The sequence below is a fragment of the Dendropsophus ebraccatus genome, chromosome 6 (genome assembly GCF_027789765.1).
Source record: "Dendropsophus ebraccatus isolate aDenEbr1 chromosome 6, aDenEbr1.pat, whole genome shotgun sequence".
Classification (NCBI taxonomy): Eukaryota; Metazoa; Chordata; class Amphibia; order Anura; family Hylidae; genus Dendropsophus; species Dendropsophus ebraccatus.
This window is the reverse complement of record NC_091459.1, coordinates 59,401,860-59,414,746: the sequence shown is the minus strand read 5'-3', so window position 1 is coordinate 59,414,746 and position 12,887 is coordinate 59,401,860. Positions and strand designations below refer to the sequence as shown.

The following is a 12,887-nucleotide window of genomic DNA, read 5'->3' as shown; positions in this document are numbered from 1 at the left end:
TAGCATAAGTCCACGACCACACGCCGTTTGATGGACGTTTTTATAGACGCCTTCATTTTGAGCCCAGATAACATCCGTTATTTCAAAACAATGGGCATTATTTATGGAATAACAGCCTTGTTTTAGAAATAGCCATTATTTTGGCTCAAAATGAAGGCCGCACATAAAACGTCTGTCAAGGGGCCACAAAAAGAACATTGTCTGGTTGTGGCCTAAAGGTATAACCAATGGTTCCAAATAGAGATAAGCGAACCTCAAGCATGCTTGAGTCCATCCGAACCCGATCGTTCGGCATTTGATTAGCAGTGGCTGCTGAAGTTGGATAAAGCTCTAAGGCCCCGTTCCCACTGAGCAAAGGTAGCTGAATTCTGCGACGGCATTGTCCGCCGGGGAATGCCGTTAGCCTCCCGCTCATAATGGGAGTCTATAGGAGGCGCGCGCTCCTGCCCTGTCCGCGCTGAAGAATATACATGTTCATCGCGCAATTCCGCTACCTTTGCTCAGTGGGAACGGGGCCTAAGGTTGTCTGGAAAACATGGATACAGCCAATGACTATATCCAGGTTTTCCACAAAGCCTTAGGGCTTTATCCAACTTCAGCAGCCCCCGCTAATCAAATGCTGAACGATTGGGTTCAGATGGACTCGAGCATGCTTGAGGTTCGCTCATCTCTAATTATTATCATAAGTGAAGTCCACATCTCATAGAATTCAGGCCATCCCGAAAGCCTGCAGGGAAACAAGAATGTACTAAATAGGATTTTTATTTTATTGATGATTCCCTATGGGATTAATTAAAGTAATGTACTTTCATTGGTTTGAGGTAATCTTCATGAAGTCATATTGTCATATTTGTGGCTACAATTAATAAACCTGGGTGTATATATGCTAAGTATGGTGACTCCATGTTTATGTCAGAGGTTGTACTCACAGCATCACACATCTGGTTTAAGTCTTTAGAATAAAGGCCAGGCTAGGAAAAGAAACTCGACTCTAAGGCTACATTCACACATATACAAATACCTTAAAGGATAATGTCATATACCTCACAGGATAGTAACAAATACCTTACAGCATAGTAACATATACCTTACAGGATAGTTAAATATACCTTAAAGGACAGTTTAATATACCTTACAGTATAGTTAGTGCAAAAACATCAGTATCATATTATATATCATATGTTTACTTTTATTGTATATTATTTACTAAAAAGTTATGAATGATAATTAGAAATGAGCGAACAGGGTTCGGGTTTAAGTCCATCCGAACCCGAACGTTCGGCATTTGATTAGCGGTGGCTGCTGAACTTGGATAAAGCTCTAAGGTTGTCTGGAAAATATGGATACAGCCAATGACTATATCCATGTCTTCCTCATAGCCTTAGAGCTTTATCCAACTTTAGCATCCCCCACTAATCAAATGCCGAACGTTCGGGTTTGGATTGACTCGAACCGGAACCCGGTTCGCTCATTTCTAATGATAATACTTTTTAGTTACTGCATCCAAAGAACATCAAGAAAGGGACCAAGAAACCAAGAAAGTTGACTGATTTCATTTTTAAGGCATATGGAAAAAATGAAAAGGTGGAATCTGACCAACAGTATTAATTCCCCTCACATTATTATTATTTATTAATCGTCCTTTATTCCTGAGCGCTGATACCTCCAGCATTGATCATTAAACTTGGTGTATTCAAATGTTTTGTAAAAAATAAGATGATGCTAAGGAGAGTGAAAGATAGTAGAAAAAAAAGACATATTTAGTCCTGGACCCCCTGGTTGTTCCTTGCAACCTCTGTTCTTCTCTTTCTGGTCCCCAATCTTCTGCCTAGAGGCTTGGAGCTTCATGTGCCTGCTCAGCCAATACTGTCTTGGCCAGTGACCAGGTGACCAGTGAGGAATCTGGGTTAGATAAGTGTGGCTCCTCACCCCCAGCCGCATCTTATTTTTTACAAAGCGCTGAAATTCCCCTTTAAGTACCAGTAAATATATATATATATATATATATATATATATATATATATACATACACACACACACACACACACACACACACACAAACAAACCAATACCTTATATCTTGTGAGAAATGGCTTTTTCTTGAGTAGATAAACTGTATCCTCTTGGGTTTCCGTTCACAAAGGTAAGTATTAAGTATCTATTAAGAGAAGAAGCAGAATGTTATGTAATAAAGCTATATCAATAACAGCCTCAACCTCATGAAATCCGAAATCCAAAATTATGAAATTCTAAAAGTCATACGTTTTTTTTTCATCATAAGGGCTTATTTAGTTTTGGTGTTATTTATTTGTTAATTTAGGGCATGGGGTACCTATTAGGGATGGTCCGAACCTGCCGAGGTTCGGGTTCGTACGAACCTGAACTCTCCGCAATGATTCCTGCTGTCTTCCACCTCCGTGGAGAGGGTGGATACAGCCGGAGGACCGCCTGGAAAACTGGGATACAGCCTATGAACCTCGGCAGGTTCGGACCATCACTAGAAACTATACTTACGATTATGATTTTTTTTTTTGCAGAAATCAATAGTACGGGCGATTTTTAAGAAACTTTGTAATTGGGTTTATTAGGCAAATATGCCATTATCTGCATTCAAAAAGACTTTTCCCCGGTCCCCCCCCCTCCCTCCTCTTTTCCATTCACTGCAAAATATCAGGAAATTGTGACTTGTTGCATCAGACACAACCCTGTCTGTTGTATAGAGAGGGGAGGGGGGAGAAGGGAGGAGGGAGTTAGTTGGCAGCAGAGAACAGAGAACAAAGGATTACACAAACACTGAGCTGGGTGACAGTGTATTCAGAGGTCTGAGAGGTCAGTGCTGACTGTCAGAGGACATAGCCGGGTTAACTGTAGATTAACTCTTTGTTGTCCTGTTTTGGTGCCTCATCTCTCTTCACCCCTCCCCTCTCCATAAGCAAGCCATGAAGACAAGGGGGAGAACTTCAAACTGTTTTGTCATGATAAAAATGTATTTTTCGGCTAATAAACCAAATTACAAAGTTTCTTAAAATCGTCTGTACTATTGATTTCTGAAAAAATAAATAAATAAATAAATAAACGACAGTGACACTTTAACTATTATGAACTTTTTTTGGGGTGGGGTAAAAAAAAAATCTTGTTTTGTTTTACACAATTTGCAATGCAGTACAAACAACTGGATAATTTAAATCTCTGGGCATTCTTTTTTTTTATTTTATTCTTTTGCAGAATTCAAATCAAATAGGATTTAAGCATGTTCGGATGAACACAAATGTGCTCAAGTTTCGCTCATCTCTAATAATCATGTTCTGGATTTTTATTCCAAATTTATAGTGTTTTTTTTTCAATTTCAAGTTACAGGAGAAGGAAGTGTTATATAACTGTACATGACCTAGAGCAGACACCTCTAAATGACAAACTAAGGCAAAGGCAATGTATCACCCCTATAAGGTTCCTTCAGTGCGCACATCTTGCAAAGCTTTTTCTGCTTTAGTACCCTTAATAATTATACCCTGCCACTATAATTCCAGCTATGTGAATGACAAAAATGCCAAGCTGGAAGTAAGACCATGTTTTGAGGGTTGGTCTCAACCTATAATACTTAACATATGTCTTGTTATCGAAAATGAAAACAAGCAGACATTGATAATGTTTCACTAACCAGTACATGTAAACAGTGATCCAAAAAGGCATTTTAACATATAAGAAAACATATGCTTTGGCTGCATACCCATACTCCCTTGAAACATCACAAGACTTTCCAGGAAACTCATCTGGATTCAGTCTATGCAGGACATTTCAGGAGTTTGGAAATATTACGAGGGATTCGTTTTTATCTTTACAATCCCAAAATGCCGGGAGATTCCTCCATTTTTGTGCACTTTAGCTCTCCCTAGGCGGTCTGAAGAGTTCAGTGCAAAAGGAAAATAGCCATAATACACATTCCAAATGTCCTGAACTCCGTCTTTTCCAATCTTATCTAGAGAATGTGCAGATTTCGAGCAAATTGCAACAGAAGAGCCCAGTGTTGTAATCCATCCCTTTTAGCAGCTGGCCAGAATGCTAGAACACAGCTTGTTTTTCCTGGTAATTGTTTTCTTTGTTAATAGCAAAATGTTATTTTGCCTTTGTGTTGCCAAAGCATGCACCATATATGAGGCACGTTCAGGAGATCTACATTATCAAAGAATTGATAGATATTTAAAACAAAGCTTTTTCAGAAAAGCTCTGCCGCTTTACGATAAACCACCCTTGTTTCGAGCATGACACAAAAAGGTGTCTACGGCACATTGAATATATGATGCACATCATATACGGAGGGATTTCATCATCTCCATGCTGTAGACTGTATGCTATGTTTTCCATAATGTCTTTTTTTTCTTTTTTTTTTTTAAATAACAGCTGTTGTTTTATAATGGCCGGCTTTGGATTTGTAAATAACTTCTATTTAAATCTCCAGTTTGTCCTGCTAGAAGTGGTGTATTCTTTCCAGTCTGACACAGTGCTCTCTGCTGCCACCTCTGTCCATTCCAGGGCAGTAGCAAATCCCCATAGAAAACCTCTCCTCTCCTCTCTGGCAGCAGAGAGCACTGTGTCAGACTAGAAGCAGTACATCACTTCCTGCAGGACACACAGCAGCTCATAAGTACCACTTTAAAGTGAAATTGTGCCAGCAGTGCTTTTGAACAAAAAAATTCTATAAACTAAAGACACCACAAACATGAGGAGATTATATACTTTGTATGTATCCAGCTTAAAAATCATTTAGAAATCAATTTACAAAACATGTTCTCCCTAAACTTTTGCTTATACATAACAGTATATAGGCAAACACGCTGAAAGTAATTGTTTATTACTAGACACATGGATCATTGCTAAGCACGCCTATTATGGGCCCTATCACTGTGTCACCAGGAGCCTTTCATAGTGATATACCAGTGATTGACAGTTCATAGTCCAAGAACAACCCAAACACGGCCTGGAAGGACTGGGCTGATGGGTGAACTGGATAAATAAATTTACTCCCCAACCGGCTATAATAATGAAGCCATTTCCTTCCCTAATCCCAGATGATGACCTGAGGGTCACTGTGGGGTTCTTCTCATTCCCCTCCCTGAGAACCTCATTATCCCTGCTATATGACACATATATGGCTCACCCATGAGAAATGTTAACCTCATAGCTTTATACCATGGTAACCAAACATACAAACACTGAGTTACACAATTTTACTGAACATCTGTCAAATTTCTACCTGTTAAGTAAGATCACAACTAAGCTATGTGTGATCTGCCCAGTATTACTGGGAGGCGGAAGACTGGGAGCTGAATACAGAAAATTATTCTCCGAGGCATGGCATGTGCTAACCACTGGTGTTCTTAGAATCAGATTACTACTAGAAGAACATTTAGGCGAGTACACCATGAGATCTTTATTGTGGGACCTGCACAGCAATATTGGATCAAGACACTACAACAATTACATGGGATGATCATTTTTCATTCTGAGTATACTATCAGATAGCTGTATGGATAACAATCATGCAGCCAACTTGGATCCTGTCCCGCTGAGCCCCTAGGGCTATGTTCGCATCTGATAACAGCCTACATTAGGGGTATATGTCATCAAACCAGCATAATGTTATGCCAACATATACCTGCGCTGGATCTATAGAGTTCAATAAACTAAATGTAGTCTAATAGCGACTCTGTTCAGTCCATTTGTAAGCCTATAATGTTCTATGGCGGGAATACAAATTAGCAGTATACATTTAGAAATGGATTGAATGTAGTCACTAGTAGACTATGTTTGGTCCTTGCAACTAAACTGACCCAGCACATATACATGATCAGAACAGTTTGCCTACATTTACTATGAATGTACCATAATCCACGAACCCTACAGAGCACAAAGCTTTGCAGTGGACTCATAGACATCATGTATGTATATATATAATCTATATATATTTACAGCATCATGTATCTGTATAATTCCGGGAGAGCGGTGATTAAATCTTCGCTGCACTGTACATGCGACTGTGTTACTACAGTCCTGCGAAGACTTAAACACTTTTAGCTCTCCTGGCATTATTATATTGATACATGATGCTGGGAGGGCTGAAAGTCCACTGTGCAGCTTCACGTTCCGGAGAGTCTATGGATTATGGCATGTGTAAATCTATAGAGCAATGATTGGTCAAATAAAATTCAGTCTGTGTTATCCATGTTTTCCTGGACAACTAAATATGATGAGACATGAGGAATTAAATAACGCCCCCCCCTTCAATATTTCACTGTTGATAACCCTGTTTATGAATACAGAGGTGAGCAAATCTACAGTAAAGTCTTATTCTCACGTTCCATAATACCTGTAATTGCAGATGTGCAATTAGGGAAAAATTTTAGGGCTTATCAATTTCTATTGGGCTATGCACACTATGTATAGTTTTATGGTTCCGCAATTCATTTTGGGGTACCGGATATTTTTTTGAAGTATAATAAACACATGGTAAATAAACCTTCTGCTTAGTTAGGCCCCTTCACACATCTGTAAAATTTACCCAGATTTTGTATCAGGAAATCCAGGAAATTTTCCAGACCCATAGGGTTCTATTGGGCACACAGTTTTCCTGAAGGGTGTCTGTCCTGAAAGATAGCTCAGGAAAACAAAGGGGGCATCCACAATTCTGGACATCTCTTGATGCACATTTCAGAGGCATTGCATGGCAGCTCAGGCCAGTGCTGACGATGGCCCTTTTACTGTATGCACTCCTAATCAGGACATACAGTTAAATGCGACACAGTGATTGAACTGGCGAGAAGCCATTGGCTCCTGACCCTGTCAATCTCTGTCCCAGTGTGGCTTTTCCTTAGGTAAGAACTACAGTGTATCTGCCCTACATCATAATACCTTACCAGTGTCCTCTCCATCTGCAGAGCAGTTATTATTCCCATACTATAGGGCAAAGAAGCAAAAGTTAAAGGGGTTATGTAGCATTAGAAAAAACATGCCCACTTTCTTCCAGAGATAGCACCACTCTCGTCAGTTCAGACGTGGTTTGCAGTTAAACTCCATTCACTTTAAAAGAACTGAGTTACAAAACCTACACCCAAACTGGAGACAAGAGTGGTACTGTCTCTGGAAGAAAGTGACCATGTTTGTGTAGTACTGAATAACCCCTTTAATCCATTGCCATGCATTATTGCATTAAAATAAATGAAATATAGCCCTGAATTCTACATTTGACACATAAGGCATGAGACATGCAGAGCGATAGTGGAAGGTATCAAAGAACGCAGCCGGTCCGACCACAAGTAAAAGAAACTCTAGCAACATGTGTGGGATAAAAATCATAAAACACAAAAAGAGGTATCCTGTGGAAAAAATTTAACCACTTCCCATATTACATGCAAAACATGAATCTAACCAGATACACCATATGATGTTCTGAAGGTTGCTTAGTGGCTATTTTTATCCCTAGTGAAGCACTACAACCTACATACTCCATTTTTAGTAGATTCTCTGCTACAACATGAGCACATAACACACACAGTATCTTACAGAAATAACATACATATAGTGCAGGGAAAGCCACCAGACACCAGCTGATGGGTACAGGCGGCCTGGCCTACTAATGCCATCCGGAATATGAGTGTATTACCATGCATAAACAGAAGAGCCTGAGATATCACAACAGTTTCACAGCATCCATACTTTAGACTTTTTAAACATTTATTGCTCATGTAAAAAAATGTTAAAGTGACTCTGTAACCCAAGATCTGTTCTGGGGTCCGTTCAGCAGATGGTGCAGCTATTGTCGTAAAAAAAAAAAATTTAAGCTTGCCTAGGCCTCTGACGCCTCTCTGTCCCTGCTCCCCACCCTCCTCATCATTAGGAATGCCCAATGGCAGGATTTCTCCTATTCATCACTTGTCTGAACACTGCACATGTACCTTAATGAAATAGCACATGTGCAGTATCAAGACCAGTGGTGATTAGGAGAAAGACCAGGAATTGCGGTGTAGCCCCAGCTTTAAGGAGAAAGAAGAGAGAGAACAAAATCAGCTTTATCCAAAAAGCTTTAGCCCCAAATGAATCTTACTCACGTATGGTCATTCTATGTTCTTGTGTTCTAAATTTAAAAGGAGGGAACAATATAAGTCCTAGGAGATGCTGACTAGAACTTGTCATTTTAATAGTCACTAAGTCACTAGTCAAACCATAATATCCTATACTTGGATACTTAAGGAATAAGTGTCAGACCTCCAATTACTATTTTATCAATTTTTTTTAATTTTTTTTTGCATTATGATTAGTCTATAATGTGCCTCCGTACAGCTCATTCTTTCTCTAAAAGTGGAAATAAAGACTTTGGCCATGACTGGTTTAGGATAAGTATTCCATGTCCATAGGAATGTGCCGGTACACAGAGGCTGGCTGGCTCATTTGGAGGAGCTGCACAGCTTCTACAGTACGTGTTGCTGTTCGAGCCCAATCAGACTCCCAAAATCTCCCTTCTAGAAGTAATAAGGTAATCAGCAGCAAAGCGGAGGTCTCATGGACCTATTATGGCTCCATACAAACAGAGTTGCCAAGGAATAAGATATTACTTCATCAGGTAGCCCCACTAGGTTTCCTGAGATTAGGCAGAATCACCCACATATAGTGGCACATGACTTCAGTATTTCTGCTGCTTACTGCCCACCCAAATATTTTTTTTTACAGATGAGTGAGTATAGACCCAGGTCACCTGATGCTCAGCTCACTTGTGTTCTGTTAGCTGAGAGGGAGAGGTGATCGAGCAGGGACAGAGCATTAATAGAAGTATTAATAGGTAGACGACTGGCTAACAAACACCCAAAAATGATCACAAAGTGTGATACACACATTTACACATATATATTCTTACATACAATATACCAGTATTATATACTGGTACTGGTATATAGCTAGTATACGCAGTTGAATACTGTGCTATCCCTGTGTATTATCTGACATACAGCACAGAAAACCAGTATTACATGTGTACTCAGTCTGATAGTGGTCCAGCATACAGCCAGTACAGTTATCACAGCAGTCTGAAAGTCTTTAATGCATCCAGGCATGCTCCCTTTGCTGTTCCCATTCAATTTCCACGGTGTTTCTATAACTTTCTGAGATTTTCAGGTGCAAAAGACATCCTACCCTCTGCCAAATAAGAGGTCCCCGAAAAAATGCTTTATGGTGCGTTCACACCTACAGGATCTGCAGCTGATTTTCTGCAGCAGATTTCATTTAAATAACTGAACACAGCATCAAATCTGCTGCAGATCTGCTGCAGATCCTGTAGGTGTGAACGCACCCTTAAACTCCCATTGACTTTAATTGTTATGTTTGTTACGTAATTGAGCATTCAAGCATTTTAGTGCTGACTCATCTCCATTCCTTTTACATATAAGGACGATGGTGGTTGTTGTTGTGGAGTAAGCAGGAGTGTGAAATGTCTCTTACCCAGTGGGTTGCCTTTACTCGACCATGAAGGTTTAAGATTTGAGTTACGATTGGCTTTATTTCGGTCCGTTCATTTTGTTTTGTTGTGTATTTTCCTTTATCCTCATTCCTGACATTCTGTTTCTGAAGGTGTTGGGAATGTTGTTACTCTTGCACCTACGTAATATCTTTGCAGTGATGGTTCACCCTTGGTGACTTTTGGAGTGCTACAAATCTTTTTTAATGTGTTAATCACTTTTCGCTTAAAATAACATTAAATGCAAGACAAGCTGCTGTCACAGCCCCAAAGTGTTAATGAAATCTGGGGATGAAGGATATCACTTTGGCACATAGGAAAGGTGTTTAAAATTCTGTCTCCTTGTTGAACAGTAATTGCTGTAGAGACAATGCATAATACGTACATCCCAATCCCTATACAAAAATAATCTCAATACAAGGTAAATGGTGGCAACAGTATAACAGAAGAGCTGACCTTGTCACTAGCAACCATTTACTGTGAAGTTTTCATTTCTGATACTGTGCAAGAAAAATTATCGCAATGGGACTAGTCCCTATGGGAAACAAGTCTTTGTGCAACATAGTGTATAAAGCGCTGCTCTAAAGTGTCCACTAAACACACTGCACATGCTACATGTGCTATATGTCTGCCAGTTTTTAGCTGAAAACTTAGTGTCATCATATGCTAGGTGGACTCCAGCTGATGAAGTTGAAGTCATGAGGTTTCGGGGCCTTTGGTGCATACTGGGCTTTTGAAAAAGTCAAAGATTAAGCAATACTGCCCATACTACTTTGGGCAACATCCAGAAATACAGACACAACCATGAAGAAAATTAGAAGATGAACATACCACCTGTACAGCCTGTTAGGGCTCAGGGTGGAAGAGGGGCCAACCAGACTGGGACACCATTGGCCCTGGAACTAGAGTGGGCTCCCATCACTCACAAAAGCAGCCGCTGACTGGGCCCTCCCAGGAGGCGAGTGCTGCAAGTGTGTCCTACTGGCCCACCTGAGGTTTCTTTGATGAACCCTGACCGTGGTGCACCTCTGCAGGGCCATCCTAGGAATCCAGGACACCTGTCGAGGATTCCTGGATGAGCAACCCACTCAATTGTTTGTGCGTCTTTAAGACGCACATGCAACTGATTGGGCACAGGTGGATAGGGGTGGGGGCATTTAGTGTATGGGGGCTGCACACTGGGGAATCTACTGTATAGAGCCTGTACAAAGGGGGGCATTTACTATATAGAGACTGCATAGAGGGGGTCATCTATTGTGCACATTTTTTTGCAAAGGGGCCCTCTGCAGTCTGTGTCTGGCCCTAAGTAAATTTTACTACTGCACAAACGAGATGGACGAGTCTTTGAAACAATTAAAATGAGACTTACAAGAGTCCCTATAAATGGTAGCAAAATGGTAGTCCGTCCCTTCTGAGCTCTGCAGTGTGCCCAAACAACAGTTAACATCCACAAATACAGGAAACTTTGCAATATAATTAGAGAGCTGTCACTAAACAAGCTGGGCACATGCTGGGCACAAAAATGGCATGTATATCAGTAAACAGCATTTTTTACTCAGCAACATTCACTGCACAGGTCAAAATGCTCACTACCTCTAGATCAGAGGTCTCAAACTCGCGGCCCTCCAGCAGTTGCCAAACTACAATTCCCATCATGCCTGGACAGCCAAAGCTAAAGCTTTGGCTGTCCAGGCATGATGGGAATTGTAGTTTGGCAACAGCTGGAGGGCCGCGAGTTTGAGACCCATGCTCTAGATGAATATCTAGAGGGGTGTATTTTCCAAAAAGGAGTAACTTATCAGGGCGTTCCTCTGTGCTGATACCTCAAAGGGCAATGCAAAATACGAAAATTAAATTTCCTTTTAAATTTCCTTTCTAATCCCTGCAACAAACAGCAGTTTATAACCACATACAGTATAAGGTACTGATATATATTCAGGAAACTTGTGTGACAGTTTATGGTCTTTTTCTCCCATTACTTGTTGTGAAGCTAAAACTAAACTGGCTGCTACTACAACAACAACAACAACATATAATATATAAAAAAAAACATATAATAACATAGAAAAATGGATTAAAACTGCAAATCTGCAAAAAATAAACATTTTTTGGAAATTTTACCTGCACTTTGCATTAATTCCTGTGTAGCACCTAAAGAGTTAACAAACTTCCTAAGGCCATGTTCACATGGCGTTAGACACCGGCCAATTGTCCCAGTCCGTACTGCAGTACCGGCTGAATGATCTTCACTCCTGATGAATTGGGATGCGGGCGCATCTGTGCAAGCCCGCATCTCAATTCGCCTCTGCACACAATGGAGCATGCGGCCGGAGCCGCATGTTCCATTGTGTGCACTGACAGGTTTCCTGGGGCCGCTATTCATTGAATAGCAGCCGCAGAAAACTGACATGTCAGTTTTTTGCAGCGCCGCTAGGGATCCTGGCCAGAGTGTATACTATGTGTATACACTCCGGCCGGAACTCCATAGACGGCAGCACCAAGTAAGTTCCATAGCAATCACGGCCGTTGTTGCAAATCGGCAACAATGGCTGTGATTATTACATAACTTATGTAGTATGAAAATAGCCTAAATATCATTTTAAAGACTATGAGAGACAATTTTTGTTCCTATAAATTATGTTTTTCATAAATACAAAATGCATTGACCAAAATGTATGACTAAAGTCATATAGTGCAATAGGCAACAATACGTTTTTCTTCTAGACTGTACTAATAAATGTGACAAAGACTTAAGGGTGTTGAAATGTTGTTTTGTTTGTATCCTGATGTATCAATAAATTGAACTTATCTTGGATGCTGTTGGATTTTCCTCTATTCGTACATACTGATAAATTTGTCAAAGTGAATGGGTCCTCTGCAGAACATCATGGTATATGTCGGCATCACTTTCTGAACAGGATGCCAGTGCAAACCTTGGACAGACTGCATTAATGTAGTATAACCCTATCTCTTCCTACTAGTGTCACTAGTGTCAACATTGATCCATATAATACTCCATTGCATGAGGACTAATCGCTAATGATCAGGGAGTTTCTGGGAAGAAATAGGACCCAATATTTAATATATGTAGTGCTACATACAAAAACGAGATAATTTTGCAAAGCAACTCAATTACCGCATGAAATGACTGGTTCCTAACCCCTTCAAAGCCTGTGAAAAGTCAGGTACAAATAATCCAAGGTCAGACATCACTTCTGCTTATCAGTCACATCTTGGCAGCGCAGTGGACCTTAAGTGAGATCATTATGCTGGCAACGTAATCATTTCGCTTTTAACTCTAGGTCAGAACATTTTCAGATTTCCTACCATACAGACATTACTTTGAACATATATTTATTGTGTAGACAATAAATGAATGTTGAGG

At 40.2% G+C, this 12,887-nt stretch overlaps 1 protein-coding gene across 5 annotated transcripts in view; it reads right to left on the bottom strand.

Moving 5' to 3' along the window:
- Positions 1-12,887, bottom strand: part of HIVEP2 (HIVEP zinc finger 2) — a 213,123-nt gene that overhangs the window by 89,369 nt on the left and 110,867 nt on the right. For all 5 annotated transcript variants that reach the window (XM_069975045.1, XM_069975046.1, XM_069975047.1 and 2 more), the window contains one exon: positions 2,073-2,158. The gene's annotated coding sequence lies outside the window, so the exon portion shown is untranslated. The remainder of the gene's footprint in view (positions 1-2,072; positions 2,159-12,887) is intronic.